Source organism: Pseudophryne corroboree, chromosome 4, assembly GCF_028390025.1.
Source record: "Pseudophryne corroboree isolate aPseCor3 chromosome 4, aPseCor3.hap2, whole genome shotgun sequence".
NCBI lineage: Eukaryota > Metazoa > Chordata > Amphibia > Anura > Myobatrachidae > Pseudophryne > Pseudophryne corroboree.
Window position 1 is genome coordinate 883,968,442 of NC_086447.1, and position 19,115 is coordinate 883,987,556.

The window sequence follows — 19,115 nt, forward strand, 5'->3', positions numbered from 1 at the left end:
CACCTGGACTCACACCTCAGAAGGGCTGCACCCCTATCGCCACCTCTCAGGGATAAAGGGATGTGATCTAACATACGGTACTTGATGCTAGCTACACTATGCTTTAATTCAGCGAAATGCCTCGCTACTGGCTGATCGCTTGTGCCAGTAGTAAGTGCCTGTCTGATAGCTGAACGATGTGCTGTCATCCTCTCCTTGAACTTTCTAATAGTTTTACCTATATAGGAGAGCCCACAAGGGCATATGATCTGATATACAACGTAAGTGCTTTCGCACGTTAAACGATGATGAATTTTAATCTTGGTTCCAAGATGAGGATGACAAAAAGTGTCACCACTAATTAAATATTTACATGTAGTACATGGACATTTATGGCAACCTGCTCTACCTGTCACCCAAAAATTTTTTGATGGTGGTAGCCCCTTCCCTGTGATGTCCGTTTTGACTAAAATATCTCGTAGATTACTAGACTTAGAAAAGCAAGGCATCAGGTCTACTTTATTCAATCCCAAATTTTCGTCTGACTTAATAAGATGCCAGTGTTTCTTAGTAATTTTACTGACCATTTCTGATCGTGAATGAAATTGATTAACCCAAGGGAATTTAGAGTTTCCTGTAGCCCTATCTCTCTTAACTAGTAGATCCTTTCTGTCCATAGCCAATACTTTATTCTTGTCAAGAAGTAATTTGTGCCGTTTGTACCCCCTAGCTACAAACTTAGAGATCAAATCATCAATTTGAATGGCTGCTGTATCAACATCATCGTTGATCCTTCTAACTCTAATCATCTGAGAGTATGGCAAGCCATATTTCAGACTTCTAGGGTGACAACTCTTCCAATGTAGAAAAGTGTTGCGGTCAGTAGGTTTAGTAAAAACCGTGGTGGTAATCCTACCCTCCATAAGAGAAATTCTAACGTCAAGAAAGTCAATGACCTGTCTGTCCATCTTAAAAGTAAATTTAACAGGACTAGTGGAACTATTATGTTGTTCCATGATTGATTTAAAGCTTTCCTCTGTGCCCCTCCGCACAAGCAGGAGGTCATCAATAAATCTAGTGTAAAACACAATGTTTGTTGCAATCTCAGGGTCTTTAAAAAATACCTCATGCTCTGCCGCAAACATAAAAATGTTAGCGCACGTCGGAGCAACTGCGGAACCCATCGCACACCCTTTGGTCTGTAGATAAAAATTTCCATCAAAAAGAAAATAATTTTTAGTGAGGATGAGTTCCAGCAGTTGCCCGATAATTTCAATGTGAGTTTTATCAAGAGAACTACATTCCATCAAAAACTTCTGCACTGTTTCCAACCCCTCGGCATGAGGAATAACAGTGTACAAACTGCACACATCTGCCGTAATTAACCATACATCACTAGGAACAGTGCCTAAATCAATTAATTTATTGAGGAGTGCTGTGGTGTCCAACAAATAATTAGGTTGTACCTGTACAAAAGGTTGCAAGATGGAATCTAATAAGATGGAAGTGGGTTGAAATAAAGAACCACGTGCCGCGATAATAGGCCTGCCCGGTGGAGGGTCTAAACCCTTGTGGATCTTTGGCAAACTGTACAGTAATGGGACCAGGGGAAACTCTGGAATAAGGACCTCAAAGCACTCCTCAGTAATAAGTAAGGCATCCAATGCAAGTAAAAGAATCTCTCTAAGATTTTTAGAAAAACCAACAGTAGGGTCACCCTTGAGTTTTAGATAAACACTGGGTTCCGCTAACTGCCGCTGTAACTCAATTCTATAGTCATTCAAATCCTGGAGAACGACCGCACCACCCTTGTCGGCTGGACGGATAATCAAATTCGCATTGCTGGATAGAGATTTCAATGCTCTGGCTTCTTGCTGATTAAGGTTAGGACCAAAAGGAGCTGGTTCTTGCATTGTGTTTATCACCTGCTGATCAATTATACGCATAAAAGTTTTAATACTAGGGTTGTTAGAAAGTGGATCAAAAGAAGATGGCTTCTTAAACTGTAGCAAATTCGGAGGAATAGACCCTTCGGCATTCCTATTAGATTGTTTCTGTGAAAAAAAATCCTTTAATTTGAGTTTTCGTTGGAGTTGATGTTTTTCAATATTCCACCTTAAGTGATCAAAATCTCTGGATGGTACGAAAGAGAAACCTTTTGAGAGGACACTTTTCTCACTATGTGTTAATTCCACACTAGAGAGATTAAAGATTATTTGTTCTTGTTGGCAGCGGGTGGCTTTTTTCCACGCTTGGGTGCATCTAAATTGTCCGCCTCGTCGGGTAGGGCGTCTTTGCGGGCACCGGTGCGCGTTGTCACACCTAAAGGGAGGTTAGGACCTCTGCGACGATTTCGATTACATTGGGGTTCAGAGTCACTTGCTGTACTGGTGTTTTCAGCGGAGGTCTCGGTGTCTAAGGCTGTTCTCGGGTACCGTTGTCTGCGAAAGAAGGGGCGTTTAATCTCACCTTCCTTGTTGCCAGACAGCCATCTGTAGACCTGATGATTGTCATAATCCTTCTCCACTTTCAGGAATTTCTCCCGTTTATATTTAATCAGGTCTTGCTTGTAGGTGGCAAGCTGATTGTTGAGTTTATTCAGCCACTCATTTTCCTTATCAGCCTCTAATAGCGGTACATGCGTTAACTCCAATGCTGAGATTTTCATTTTGACAGATTCCACCTCTTTGTTAGAATGCTCGATAACCAGTAACATTAAATCTGCCGAGCATTTATTCAGGATGGAAACCCATTTGCGGCAGAAGGCAGGGTCCCACCTACCTATTGTGGGACAGTTACGTACTCTGAATCCCCTCGGTATTTTTTTAGAGCGAAAGTAATCGCTAAGTGTGATTGCATGAAACGTGAAATCAATTTCTTTTTTCTTTAATCGTAGTAGATCTCGGAAAATCACATCAGTAGAAAGTGCCTCAATTTGATCAAAAAGTTATTCTGAAACAGAGACTGACACTATTACATAAGGAACAACTTTTTGATCAAATTGAGGCACTTTCTACTGATGTGATTTTCCGAGATCTACTACGATTAAAGAAAAAAGAAATTGATTTCACGTTTCATGCAATCACACTTAGCGATTACTTTCGCTCTAAAAAAATACAGAGGGGATTCAGAGTACGTAACTGTCCCACAATAGGTAGGTGGGACCCTGCCTTCTGCCGCAAATGGGTTTCCATCCTGAATAAATGTTCGGCAGATTTAATGTTACTGGTTATCGAGCATTCTAACAAAGAGGTGGAATCTGTCAAAATGAAAATCTCAGCATTGGAGGTAACGCATGTACCGCTATTAGAGGCTGATAAGGAAAATGAGTGGCTGAATAAACTCAACAATCAGCTTGCCACCTACAAGCAAGACCTGATTAAATATAAACGGGAGAAATTACTGAAAGTGGAGAAGGATTATGACAATCATCAGGTCTACAGATGGCTGTCTGGCAACAAGGAAGGTGAGATTAAACGCCCCTTCTTTCGCAGACAACGGAACCCGAGAACAGCCTTAGACACCGAGACCTCCGCTGAAAACACCAGTACGGCAAGTGACTCTGAACCCCGACGTAATCGAAATCGTCGCAGAGGTCCTAACCTCCCTTTAGGTGTGACAACGCGCACCGGTGTCCGCAAAGACGCCCTACCCGACGAGGCGGACAATTTAGACGCACCCAAGCGTGGAAAAAAGCCACCCGCTGCCAACAAGAACAAATAATCTTTAATCTCTCTAGTGTGGAATTAACACATAGGGGTATATTTACTAAGCTCCCGATTTTGACCGAGATGACGTTTTTTCTTCAAAGTGTCATCTCGGTTAATCTCGGTCATTTACTAAACACTAATCACGGCAGTGATGAGGGCATTCGTAATTTTTTGCAAGTTCAGGTAAAAAATTACGAATGAATACACCATCGGTCAAAACGCGGCTGTTTAAGTATGAATCTCGGTCATTTACTAAGAAGTGCAAAGCCAAAAAAGAACAAACACTGCCGTGAAAAATTACAACTCGTAAAAAAGTGCTAAAAAAAAACAGACCTTTTTTTTTTATTCGTGATTGGATAGGCATGCACGGATCCATGAGATCCGTGCATGTATATCAGTGGGAAGGGGTGGGAAAGTGCTTATTTTTTTAAAAAAAATTGCGTGGGGTCCCCCCTCCTAAGCATAACCAGCCTCGGGCTCTTTGAGCCGATCCTGGTTGCAGAAATATGGGGAAAAAAATGACAGGGGTTCCCCCATATTTAAGCAACCAGCATCGGGCTCTGCGCCTGGTCCTGGTCCCAAAAATACGGGGGACAAAAAGAGTAGGGGTCCCCCGTATTTTTAAAACCAGCACCGGGCTCCACTAGCTGGACAGATAATGCCACAGCCGGGGGTCACTTTTATACAGCGCCCTGCGGCCGTGGCATCAAAAATCCAACTAGTCACCCCTGGCCGGGGTACCCTGGGGGAGTGGGAACCCCTTCAATCAAGGGGTCCCCCCCCCCCAGCCACCCAAGGGCCAGGGGTGAAGCCCGAGGCTGTCCCCCCCCATCCAATGGGCTGCGGATGGGAGGGCTGATAGCCTTTGTTGTAAAATAAAAGATATTGTTTTTAGTAGCAGTACTACAAGTCCCAGCAAGCCTCCCCCGCATGCTGGTACTTGGAGAACCACAAGTACCAGCATGCGGCGGAAAAACGGGCCCGCTGGTACCTGTAGTACTACCACTAAAAAAATACCCAAAAAAACACAAGACACACACACCGTGAAAGTATAATTTTATTACATACATACACACATACATACATACTTACCTTATGTTCCCACGCAGGTCGGTCCTCTTCTCCAGTAGAATCCAAGGGGTACCTGTTGAAGAAATTCTACTCACCAGATCCATGGGTCCAGGCTCCTCGGCAAATCCAGGGATAATCCACGTACTTGAATAAAACAAAAAAACGGTTGCCCGACCACGAACTGAAAGGTGACCCATGTTTGCACATGGGTCACCTTTCCACGAATGCCAGAAACCCACTTTGCCTTCTGGCTAAGTGGGTTTCTTCAGCCAATCAGGGAGTGCCACGTTGTAGCACTCTCCTGATCAGCTGTGTGCTCCTGTCCTCACTGACAGGCGGCACACGGCAGTGTTACAATGTAGCGCCTATGCGCTACATTGTAACCAATGATGGGAACTTTCTGCCCTGCGGTTGACCTAAAGTGACGTCACCGCTGAGCAGAAAGTTCCCATCATTGGTTACAATGTAGCGCATAGGCGCTACATTGTAACACTGCCGCGTGCTGCCTGTCAGTGAGGACAGGAGCACACAGCTGATCAGGAGAGTGCTACAACGTGGCACTCCCTGATTGGCTGAAGAAACCCACTTAGCCAGAAGGCAAAGTGGGTTTCTGGCATTCGTGGAAAGGTGACCCATGTGCAAACATGGGTCACCTTTCAGTTCGTGGTCGGGCAACCGTTTTTTTGTTTTATTCAAGTACGTGGATTATCCCTGGATTTGCCGAGGAGCCTGGACCACTGGATCTGGTGAGTAGAATTTCTTCAACAGGTACCCCTTGGATTCTACTGGAGAAGAGGACCGACCTGCGTGGGAACATAAGGTAAGTATGTATGTATGTGTGTATGTATGTAATAAAATTATACTTTCACGGTGTGTGTGTCTTGTGTTTTTTTGGGTATTTTTTTAGTGGTAGTACTACAGGTACCAGCGGGCCCGTTTTTCCGCCGCATGCTGGTACTTGTGGTTCTCCAAGTACCAGCATGCGGGGGAGGCTTGCTGGGACTTGTAGTACTGCTACTAAAAACAATATCTTTTATTTTACAACAAAGGCTATCAGCCCTCCCATCCGCAGCCCATTGGATGGGGGGGGACAGCCTCGGGCTTCACCCCTGGCCCTTGGGTGGCTGGGGGGGGGGGACCCCTTGATTGAAGGGGTCCCCACTCCCCCAGGGTACCCCGGCCAGGGGTGACTAGTTGGATTTTTGATGCCACGGCCGCAGGGCACTATATAAAAGTGACCCCCGGCTGTGGCATTATCTGTCCAGCTAGTGGAGCCCGGTGCTGGTTTTAAAAATACGGGGGACCCCTACTCTTTTTGTCCCCCGTATTTTTGGGACCAGGACCAGGCGCAGAGCCCGATGCTGGTTGCTTAAATATGGGGGAACCCCTGTCATTTTTTTTCCCATATTTCTGCAACCAGGATCGGCTCAAAGAGCCCGAGGCTGGTTATGCTTAGGAGGGGGGACCCCACGCATTTTTTGGGGGGATTTTACATTGTTTAATTAAAAATAAAAAATAAAAAGAACCCCAGCACGGATCACACAGATCCGGCCGAGATTGATTGTAAAAAAAAACGGCAGTGTTTTGCTAATCACTGCCGTAAAATTAGGTAAAAAAAAACGAATGACATCGACATCGGAAGAAAAGAAAAACACGAATACGACAGCTTAGTAAATCCATCGTAATAAATTCAAAAAGTTGCAGTTTTACACTGTCGATGTCATTCGTGATTGAACTTTGACCTATTTTCGGAAATTACGAATGTTAGTAAATGTACCCCATAGTGAGAAAAGTGTCCTCTCAAAAGGTTTCTCTTTCGTACCATCCAGAGATTTTGATCACTTAAGGTGGAATATTTAAAAACATCAACTCCAACGAAAACTCAAATTAAAGGAGTTTTCTTCACAGAAACAATCTGATAGGAATGCCGAAGGGTCTATTCCTCCGAATTTGCTACAGTTTAAGAAGCCATCTTCTTTTGATCCACTTTCTAACAACCCTAGTATTAAAACTTTTATGCGTATAATTGATCAGCAGGTGATAAACACAATGCAAGAACCAGCTCCTTTTGGTCCTAACCTTAATCAGCAAGAAGCCAGAGCATTGAAATCTCTATCCAGCAATGAGAATTTGATTATCCGTCCAGCCAACAAGGGTGGTGCGGTCGTTCTCCAGGATTTGAATGACTATAGAATTGAGTTACAGCGGCAGTTAGCGGAACCCGGTGTTTATCTAAAACTCAAGGGTGACCCTACTGTTGGTTTTTCTAAAAATCTTAGAGAGATTCTTTTACTTGCATTGGATGCCTTACTTATTACTGAGGAGTGCTTTGAGGTCCTTATTCCAGAGTTTCCCCTGGTCCCATTACTGTACAGTTTGCCAAAGATCCACAAGGGTTTAGACCCTCCACCGGGCAGGCCTATTATCGCGGCACGTGGTTCTTTATTTCAACCCACTTCCATCTTATTAGATTCCATCTTGCAACCTTTTGTACAGGTACAACCTAATTATTTGTTGGACACCACAGCACTCCTCAATAAATTAATTGATTTAGGCACTGATCCTAGTGATGTATGGTAAATTACGGCAGATGTGTGCAGTTTGTACACTGTTATTCCTCATGCCGAGGGGTTGGAAACAGTGCAGAAGTTTTTGATGGAATGTAGTTCTCTTGATAAAACTCACATTGAAATTATCGGGCAACTGCTGGAACTCATCCTCACTAAAAATTATTTTCTTTTTGATGGAAATTTTTATCTACAGACCAAAGGGTGTGCGATGGGTTCCGCAGTTGCTCCGACGTGCGCTAACATTTTTATGTTTGCGGCAGAGCATGAGATATTTTTTAAAGACTCTGAGATTGCAACAAACATTGTGTTTTACACTAGATTTATTGATGACCTCCTGCTTGTGCGGAGGGGCACAGAGGAAAGCTTTAAATCAATCATGGAACAACATAATAGTTCCACTAGTCCTGTTAAATTTACTTTTAAGATGGACAGACAGGTCATTGACTTTCTTGACGTTAGAATTTCTCTTATAGAGGGTAGGATTACCACCACGGTTTTTACTAAACATACTGACCGCAACACTTTTCTACATTGGAAGAGTTGTCACTCTAGAAGTCTGAAATATGGCCTGCCATACTCTCAGATGATTAGAGTTAGAAGGATCAACGATGATGTTGATACAGCAGCCATTCAAATTGATGATTTGATCTCTAAGTTTGTAGCTAGGGGGTACAAACGGCACAAATTACTTCTTGACAAGAATAAAGTATTGGCTATGGACAGAAAGGATCTACTAGTTAAGAGAGATAGGGCTACAGGAAACTCTAAATTCCCTTGGGTTAATCAATTTCATTCACGATCAGAAATGGTCAGTAAATTACTAAGAAACACTGGCATCTTATTAAGTCAGACGAAAATTTGGGATTGAATAAAGTAGACCTGATGCCTTGCTTTTCTAGGTCTAGTAATCTACGAGATATTTTAGTCAAAACGGACATCACAGGGAAGGGGCTACCACCATCAAAAAAAATTTTGGTGACAGGTAGAGCAGGTTGCCATAAATGTCCATGTACCACATGTAAATATTTAATCAGTGGTGACACTTTTTGTCATCCTCATCTTGGAACCAAGATTAAAATTCATCATCGTTTAACGTGCGAGAGCACTTACGTTGTATATCAGATCATATGCCCTTGTGGGCTCTCCTATATAGGTAAAACTATTAGAAAGTTCAAGGAGAGGATGACAGCACATCGTTCAGCTATCAGACAGGCACTTACTACTGGCACAAGCGATCAGCTAGTAGCTAGGCATTTCGCCGAATTAAAGCATAGTGTAGCTAGCATCAAGTACCGTATGATAGATCACATCCCTTTATCCCTGAGAGGTGGCGATAGGGGTGCAGCCCTTCTGAGGTGTGAGTCCAGGCGGATTTTCAAACTTGATGTTCTGTCTCCACGTGGCTTGAATGAGAAGCTTCCTCTATCATGCTTCTAGAAGGCTGTATGAGTACTAATTGTAATAAGAAGTGTTGAGGGCGACCATATCTGTGTCTACTGATTAATCTTACCATATTTAATTAGTCATTCCCTTGATAGGTATGTTTAGTTCTATTTTTCTGATTATGCCATATATATATATATCCATCTGATTTTATTATTTTTGCTGAGATTTGACACATCATGTTCTCCCGTGCATGTTTGAGCAGCGCGGTAACTATTAAGTAATATATGTGCGTGGTGATTCAGCTGATGTATATACATACATATTTCTAGTATGGATTCTATTGGTATGTTTCTGTAATTTACTGCAGCACTTGGAGGTGTTTATGTTTTCCATGGTGATGGGGCTCAGAGCGGATGTGACGGCGTTCAGCCGCTACGTCATCGGACAGCGTCCCGCTCCGGCATCCTGTGCTGGCGCTGCGGCGGGCGGGAGAAATGCACACAGCGGTGGGGATATAAGGTTAGAATACTAATGTTTTATTTGGATACAAATAAAACATTAGTATTCTAACCTTATATCCCCACCGCTGTGTGCATTTCTCCCGCCCGCCGCAGCGCCAGCACAGGATGCCGGAGCGGGACGCTGTCCGATGACGTAGCGGCTGAACGCCGTCACATCCGCTCTGAGCCCCATCACCATGGAAAACATAAACACCTCCAAGTGCTGCAGTAAATTACAGAAACATACCAATAGAATCCATACTAGTTGGAGTGCCGGACACCTTTTGTACACCTATATATATATATATTATAAAGAGAAATATAATATTTTATTTAATTGTTATTATTTATTTATATATATATTGTCAAAGTCAAAAATATTGCAGTACACACATCATGTACAAACTACAAACAGGTGGCCTCCGTGCGCGTACTTGCTCTGCTGTGCGTGCGCATATTCGCAATTTGCGTATGGTCGCTCCTGCGGTCCTGCGCATTAGCGCGTGGTATGAGTATTTATGGTAGAGTTTGTGAGCGCATGGAAGGCTATCAAAACACATTACATATTTAATCCAAATAGTGCACAATGTACACATAGTCTCCTTGCATCACATCAGAAATTAACAGCAGTTTAAATGGTAACAGAACAAAGGGATTCCCCTTTACAGGATAGGAGGGGACAAAACAAGGATGCAAGGTGGTGTTTGGTATCCAGCAAGGTGGTGTTTGGTATCCAGCTGTAGGGTATTTTAAGGGAAACATTCCGGTGTTGGTTTGAGGAAGATCGCATGTTCCTGCGGATAGTTATGTGCAGGAGCAGAATAAAGATATAAACTGTATTTATTGTACATTATGTATGCGGTGGGAATCCAGAGGAGACCACCCACAAGAGCAGTGAAAATAGACATCGCCCACCTATTCAAACAGACCTATGACCTCTCCTGTACTGTAAATGACCATCCCTATGTCCAATGGACAAAGAGATTACAGTATCCATTGTGTTATGTTTTGGATGAAGTGAATAAAGAGAGCCTGCAGCAGGCCTGGTCAGACACAAGGCTCACAACGTTATCTATCAGATGGCGGGGGACCGGACCGGGTAGCGCAAGCGAATCCACTCACGTATGTAACATTGACTGTAGCCATTTACTCTGTTATATTGTATTGTATTGTTTGTATTGTTAAACCCTTTCAGCAATAATACGCTGTGGTGTCGGAACCCAGTGGTTTAACTACAGATTGGTGTTGTGTATTTCTTTCCCTGCTAAGGTTTAAAGTGTAATAGTATCACACTGCATTGCTGCATAAGGATTAAAGTGTAATAGTATCACACTGCATTGCTGCATAAGGTTTAAAGTGTAATAGCATCACACTGCATTGCTGAATAAGGTTTAAAGTGTATTCATTGGGTGTGTACGCGCTGTGTGTACTTTGTACCGTCAGCGCAGCGTTTGTACGCAAAGTCCGTACACGATACGGGACTCTGTACGCTAACAGCATAAAAAGTACGTAGTGTGTTTAAGGTATAGCTTTCATTCCTGTATATAAATCAGCATTGTCAATTGGGGGCTCTCACGGGATATCACGTTCTTAATTATGCACTGTACATTACAAACGTGGCTGTAATTGACCGGCTCCAATGGACGCATTGAGAAGCTGATGAAAATAACATCCACGTTAATGTAATTTTGTGGTATCAGTAAGCCGCTGGTATGAAATTCAAGGGACAATGCGTTTCTCATAATATTTAAGATGCTAAAATGTATTTTTATTGTTGCAAAACAAGGTTCAAATAAGTCATATTGTGTGTGATTCAGATTGGATTGTTTATCTGTTAAGTAGGGTTAAAAGTACATTTAAAAGTTGCTGCATAGCCTTGATATAGTTTTTATTTTTAACTCAGGCCTAAAATAACTTCAGGTGCTTGTATGATGTGTGATTTCTTTGTGACAAAGGAAGCCGCATGGTCTGTCCTCCATTTTGGACTAACCACATGGCCTGTCCACCATTTTGTGTAACCCTCATGGATGTGGAAGGGGGAGTAGCAGCGGCCATTTTGGGAAGGTCATTTTCTAAATGGCTGATTTTCACTGCTCAGAATAATCAGCTTTCCTTGGTCACATCAAAAACACCATTTATGAGTTACCAATGCATTTATTTAACCCATGCCATAGTCAATTACAAATAGTTTCAGCTGTGCCTAGTGAAAATTAATAGTGAGATGAATACTTGATGTAAGAATTACAACAACAAAAAAAAGAAAGTTTTTTTTCTTTTACCTCTAGGATTTAGTTAAAATCTGCTTGCTAGTTTAGGATAGCCATTGAAATGCAAATTAACCTGTGTAACTGCTTTTTCCTAGCAGTGAAAAACCACCTTTACAGGCAGCCAAAAGCACATAGCATTGATTTGCAAATTAGAAGCACTGAATGGGTAAATGAGTCCCATAGGAGACCAGTGAATAGTACATATATATAATATTATAATTATGTGTGTGTTTATATGAATGTATGTTCTGCAAGATGGCTATCCAATCTGAATCATATCATTTAAATTATTGATTATTGCTAGAGTCATTATAGATCTGTGTGAAATAGGATACATTTGTGGCTATATAGGTAAATTTATAGGTAAATCTGAAATAACAGTATTTTAAGGAAGTAAGCGTAAAGCACAAACAAACTCTGGCCTAGTTGTAAAGATTTATACGGAACAAGTGTGTGTTGTGTTTAGTGGGCAATAGTAGTTTTTATTGCTCACATTTATAGAAGCTGTGTGATTTGTTTTATTGCAGACGCAGGGTTTTGTACACGTGTCTTGGGCAAAGTAAAGGACTGCGCACGCAGCGTAAGAGACACGCACGGTCGCGTGTTTGCGCAAAGTGCGTAAGAATGCGGGCGCTGAGTACAAATTATACAATAGTGTCGTTTAGTTCAAAGGTGGGATAGTAGACATTTAATACAATAGCACATAACTATCAGATTTCAAAAGCAGATTACTCTAAATTTAGTTTAAAAACTGTATTGTCTCTGGGGTAAAGCTGCCTATCTGAATGGATCCAAATTTTCTGTACAGAAAAGACAAAGTGTACTTGAGCGAGCGAACGTAGGAGTGAGTGGAACTGAACCCCGGAAGTCGGGTCCCATGGTACATCAAGTAAGAGGAGGCTTGGTGGCGTGAAGTGGCTGACTCACGTTAATATAGATTGAAATACGCAAATCGTGAGGTGATTTGTAGAGGAGCGTGATAGTGCATTGTATTGCGAAGTATTGAAGTAAAAAGGTTTTTTTGGTATTACGCTCCGGACTGAGGGTCCCAGTTTGTACAACGACCCGTGGTCGTACGGCAGATAAGTAACAAGTACCTATATGCTGTGCGATTGGACCGCGCATTTGTGGGTGCGATATATATAGCGCAACTGGATACCACTTTACGAGCTTTTGCGTAAAATCGCGGTATCATTAGCGCTGTATAGAGCATACGCAAGTGTGATTTGTGTATAAGGTTATAGGGAGTTTTCGCTGGTCTCTCTCAGGAAAATCTCCAGCGGTGTATATTCACTGGAATAGGTAAGTCACTCCTAAACACTTCCAGTAAATAGAAACTAAATAGGGCCTCACTGGGTACGCAGTGTTCACTATTGGAGTGAGTCGTGGTACTCAGCGGAGATGGAGCGAGTGAAAGCGCTAGATGTCTTTCACCGTCTATCTGCGGTGTGCATTGGGGATTGCGTTTATTGGCAAAAAGTCCGCAATGGGATCCAATTGCACAAGCAGTGGGCGTTTAGAAACTAGGGTTCAGGTTGAGGTGCCGCGGCCCAGGGGGTCAGCGAGGTTTATTATGTGTGAAAAGTATGGTTCACACACGGAGGCTTTTTGCAAGGAATGGGTATGTATGACTGACAAAGATAGGGTACCATTCCCTAAGGTGAGCGGCTTTGAACCAGAGGTATTACAGAACTTAAGGATAAGGATATGTCTGATAAAATCCAAAAAACAAAGGAGTAGACATACAGATTGTTTCAATTTATGGCAACAGGAGGGAGACGTGCAAAGGGAATTAGCTCGCGCAGCAGGTTCCAAACCTAGCGGGAAAATAATGGCTACCGCACCACCACCACTACCGTATATTGCGGGGAAGAAGATGGCTACAGTCAATGGTATATCCATAAAATATAGTAGTATGTAAAAACAATGTATTAACCCTAATTATTTTTTGCAAGATGTATCCTGTTTTTTGAAGTCTTTTCAAGGTTATAGGTCACACGAGGATGATGGACTTGTTGGCAGATCAGTTCCTGTATTTATTTACAGACAGAGAGAGACATAAGATGCATTGGAGGTAATGGTAATTGTATCGCTGGCCTGTAACTGTAATTGTATGTAACTGTATGTTTTAACTGCTTACTGTATGAGTTGTAACTATAGGTATACTGTACTTTGTAATATATATATTGAATCTATATATTTTTTTTAATAACAAATATATCCAGCCAAATCGCAGCTCTCCTCCAAGCAGTCACCTTGCTGCAGGAAACTCAGGTGGGGCCTGTTCAACCAGGTAGAGCAGTAACAATATTCCCCAATGAAAGAACTGGTGAGGTCACAGCTACCGGTAAGTGTGAGACAGATCATTGCACAGAGACAACAACACCTCACAGTAAACAGATTAGGAACGGAATGGTAGGATTACACCTTGTCTTGGAAATAGTAACCCCCAATGGGGGAACCGATAGTCAGGGAATAATCCTCACCAGGAATAATGCAATGTATTGCCCGTGGCCCAGAGATGAGCTGCGATCAATCATTTCAGAATTCCCTGACCCTCGGAAGCATTTAGCCAGATGTCAGAAATTTTTCAGAGATCTGGGTAATGCGTATGAACCGACAAACAAACACTGGTGGATATTTTTGAAAGCGTAATTCAAAAGGGATATATGGAGCACCTCTCCAATGCGCGGAGACGGCTGCCTTAACAGTATAAACCAAAATATGGGCGTAACTCACTCCCAAAAAAGGCAATAAAGTATAAAGAGACAGGTATATACTGTACTAGGTGCCAAATGACAATGTATAACACAACAATAGCAAGGTGTGAAGACAAACAATTAAAATACAATAGGTAAACGTCCCTTTACATTACTTTAAATCAGGCGTGTAAAGGGTTCTCTGATTTCCTCATAGATAGACGGGTAGTCTCAGCAGGGATTCAATTCGTGGTGTCATAAAAAATGAAGATAAAGGAATATCTAGTGTAATACAGTTTTATTCCTTTAAATAACAATAACACACATATTCCCTGTAAACAACCCTTTCCAATGGATAGAATTAATTATTGAATACTATATAGAGCACATGCAGCATAAAGGATGCCAGCCAAGCTGTGTATAGGGGTTGCAATTACCGGATAGTAGGAGGATAAAATATCCTCAAACAAGCATATTCTTAAGGGGGGTACTCACAGAGCGATATTCTAAGCAATCTGACTAGATTGCTTAGAATATCGGCAGGATCGCTCCGTGTATAGCCCCCTCGGCGATAGCGATGCGCGGCCCCGCACATCGCTATCGCCGCTGCTAGATTGGCCTGCATGCAGGCCAATCTAGCGGGTCGCTCACTTCACCCGCTGGGTGAAGTGAGCGGCCCCCCCCGTCTCCCCCCGCACGCTCAGCACAGATCGCGCTGTGCTGAGCGGCAGGAGAGATGTGTGCTGAGCGGTTCGCTCAGCACGCATCTCTCCTTGATCGGCCCGTGAGTACTGGGCTTTAGTCACCAGACAGCCTCCCGGGAAATGGCGTTCTGGATATTCCGGCAAAAGCTCCTTCCACAAACAGCAGACCAAGTACCCCAGCTGCGCCTAGCTGGGGTACTTGGTCTGCTGTTTGTGGAAGGAGCTTTTGCCGGAAAATCCAGAACGCCATTTCCCGGGAGGCTGTCTGGTGACTAAGAATATGCTTGTTTGAGGATATTTTATCCTCCTACTATGCGGTAATTGCAACCCCTATACACAGCTTGGCTGGCATCCTTTATGCTGCATGTGCTCAATATAGTATTCAATAATTAATTATATCCATTGGAAAGGGTTGTTTACAGGGAACATGTGTGTTATTGTTATTTAAAGGAATAAAACTGTATTACACTAGATATTCCTTTTTCTTCATTTTTTATGACATCATGAATTGAATCCCTGCTGAGACTACCCGTCTATCTATGAGGAAATCAGAGAACCCTTTACACGCCTGGTTTAAAGTATTGTAAAGGGACGTTTACCTATTGTATTTTAATTGTTTGTCTTCACACCTTGCTATTGTTGTGTTATACATTGTCATTTGGCGCCTAGTACAGTATATACCTGTCTCTTTACACATTTTTTAAAGCGTGCCTACCTCCTAATATTGACACCCAAAAATGTATCACTGATTGTAGATTAGAGTCGGATAGTCTTATGACTGACAAAACACAATCAGGAGATCTTAGAGCAAATTAACATGCAACTAGAGTTGTATTTCCCCACAACTGTTAAGTGGAGAAATTTTTTTCTCCATAAAACAGAGGGAAAATGAAATGACATCTGAATACTTCCATCAGGACCTGCAAATAATAGATAGATACATGGGGGTATCAGATACAGGGAACGATGCGAATTACAGGAAGGTAGCTGTTTCTGTATTAATGGACGGACTCAATCAGACATTAAGGGACAGGGTACAAACATTTTTTGCCTGATTGGAGAGGGGCCACAGTAGCTTGTCGTAGAGAGTGCGCGATTGAACACCATAAGAATATTGCTACTGCTAGGCGTAGAGAACTGCAGGAGGATAGGCTGGGGATTGAAAGTATACAGGCTCTTACACCAGAGTCTCATCAGCCTAAACCCCACAAACCCTGGTGGTAAGAAAAGACAGAGAAATGTTACATTTGTAAAAAAATAAAGGACATTTTGCTAGAGATTGCAAGAGTAGTAGAGCACATAGCCAATATAGACCCCTAGACAGAGAAAACAAGCCTCGTTATTAAACACATAGACGGGATCAAGGGACATATAGTAAGGAGTCACGAGCCATATAGAAAACACAGATTCGGTTAATGGGAAGAATGGAATAAATGCAACTTTACCCTTTTGACAGAACTTACTGGGGTTAGGAGGAGGTCCCTAAACTTCTGCTTCTTTCTCTAGCAGAAGTGACCTCTAATTAATTTAACAGAAGTTTTGTTAGAGATGGTATACATATAGCGTGCTCCCACCCAGGAAGTACGAATTATGTTGGATACCCACGAAGACTAAGGTTGCATTTCGCTGTTCTAGATACATGTCCATCACAGGTAGAGAAAATGATCTCAAAGATACCGGGTTCCCTATGAATTTAGAATGGACAGGACACTGGATTGATGGCTGGGATAGTCCCAGTAGAGATATAACACACATAGATTTTTTTTTGGGGGGAGCAGATCGAGTAGAGAATCATTCCCCTTAGTGCCCAATCCAGATGTCAAACTTTGTAAAATCTTCTTTGCCTCTTCCAACTTATCTGTTACTAAACTCTATGTGATTTGTCTTCAAAGCTTCCTCTTCATCCCTTACGTTCACCGACAGGATTACAGTTCAGACGCCACAGGCCTACTCAGTCTTTTAGAGTTCTGCCCAAATACAATATATCTCACCAGTATAGGGACACCAGTATCAGTGTGCCTGGTCATGCACAAAGGGTGGAGAATGGTAATACGGGTGAAGGGAGACTGTATATAGACACCGATATACATGATGGCGTGACAGCCTGATGGTGAACGCAAATCTGAAAAAAAATATTTTTATTATTTCCTATCTCTTTTCAGTCTCCACAGATGGTTTACGTCACACAACTGATAATACACAACAGTTAAACACATTGAAATGCAAGATTTATGTTCCCTACAGAAAGGTCGCTGACCCGGAGAGAACTTGTGACAAAGAGCAGAGTGTAGAGAACCTCGTATCACTGGACTGTCTGTTCCGGGAAGGTTGAGAGGCAGGACTGTTGAAGGGCATCCGAGCACAGATCTAGAACGGTTGTAGTATCATTCTTTGTTATCACCTCCCCCTGCATTTTCCTGTCTTTTCCCCTTCTTATTTTCCTCCTTTCCCTAAACGAAATGGATCGATCACAAGAGACTGCGTTTAGGGTTCTATTAGTAATTCTGGTTTTGATCAAGACAGTTTGTTTTGGTGAGGGTCCCAGAGAGGTCGAGCAGGGATCTGGAATGGGTTCTGATGATGAGTATGAATTTGTAGAATCTCAGGAGCGGCACATCTCTCAAGTAAAGGCTAGCATCAGTAAGCGCTCTGGTAGTCAGGGAGCTCGGAGGCACTGTGAGGGGTTATTGTCTGATGAATATTGTATTTGTAGGAATTGTGAGAATATAGTTGAGGATGGGTGAATCCAGAGATGTCAGTCCAACCTTAATATCGACATGGACCATAATCCGTTGAGTGATTACCACTCACTAGTGGGTAAGGTCTTAAACCAGACAGAATGCTGGGTGTGCTCACAGGTACCTCAAGGTCAGAGCAAGTCAGGATTAGTACCGTACCTTTTAGCAATAGATGAGGTACTTGAATTACGGGGTGAGAGACTGGTGGACAAGAAATTCAATATCTCTAGGCCCCCTAGTTTGAAGCTCCACCAGTATCATGTAGACAGGTCCTTATTATGTTTTAATATTTCCAATTACCGGGAAATTGGGAAGTGACGTGGAATAACCAGACAATGACCTTTTCACACAGAGCTGATAGGATACCCATAGACTCTGAACTTGTACGCCAAATAGCAAACAGTGGGAGGTATTTTCGGTATAGGTATACTCGTTGAAGCAAGACCATGTGGGTTGGAAAAGTATCGCCAGGGTATTGTACCCATATCATCCAGCCCGATACTTGTACTGAGCAGATGGGAGAACTAGGGATTGGTTTCTTCACTTGGAAAGTTCGTAATATGGTGATGTCATATTTTGTCCCCTATGTTCTCTCAGATGATGCCTATTTCACATGTGGGAGGAAGGCGTACAAGTGGCTTGCCCCGAGCTCAGAGGGATGGTGTTATATTGGGAGAGTACTGCCAGAGGTCATGACCATAACCCATGATAAGATGAAAGACGTTCACCGCAGTGCTCAGGCTCCTTATACTCATACTCACTATGAACACATCATCAAGAGACAACTCATAGATAGGACAGAGCACGCAGCCTCTGATTTAATCCACGAATCCACCGGGATTCAATTCCTTCTCTCATTAGACATCACCCGTACTGCCAGAGGAATTATAAATTATAGGTATATCCATGCGCTAGCGAACTTGATAGATAATATCACTGAGATGTATGACGACACCTTCAGGTATGCGGGAAGGGAGTTACAAGCTTACAAGCAGGAACTGATTCCACGCAATTGGTTCTCAGGTTTAGGAGAGTGGGCTCGAGTCAAAATGTCATCATGAGTGTAGGGAAGTTTCTCCTTTGTATCCTGGGAGGCGTCATAATTATTGGTTTGATATTTAGGTGTGTTCTAATTCTGACGCGGCGCAAGCACGGCACAAAATTGATGAGTCTAAGGAGCAAGGGTACTGTTACAGCAGCAGATTTGGTTTACGACCCATCCATAGAGACTGTGATATGATAAGGATTGCAAATTAATTTCATGGCCTGTTTCATTCACCCATTTTTCTTTTGTCTCCCCCTCTGCCCAGATACATCCATCCGGAAAAAGACATCAGCCCTACCCAAAATGTTTATGTGAATGTATCTCCTATATAATAGCCCAGATCTGTGACTTTGTGCTTCATTTGCTAATGCTGGGCGGAGTCAAAACACTGGGCGGAGTTAGTCAAATGAGTCAGAGATCTGAGCAAATGTATAGGAGACTTGGAG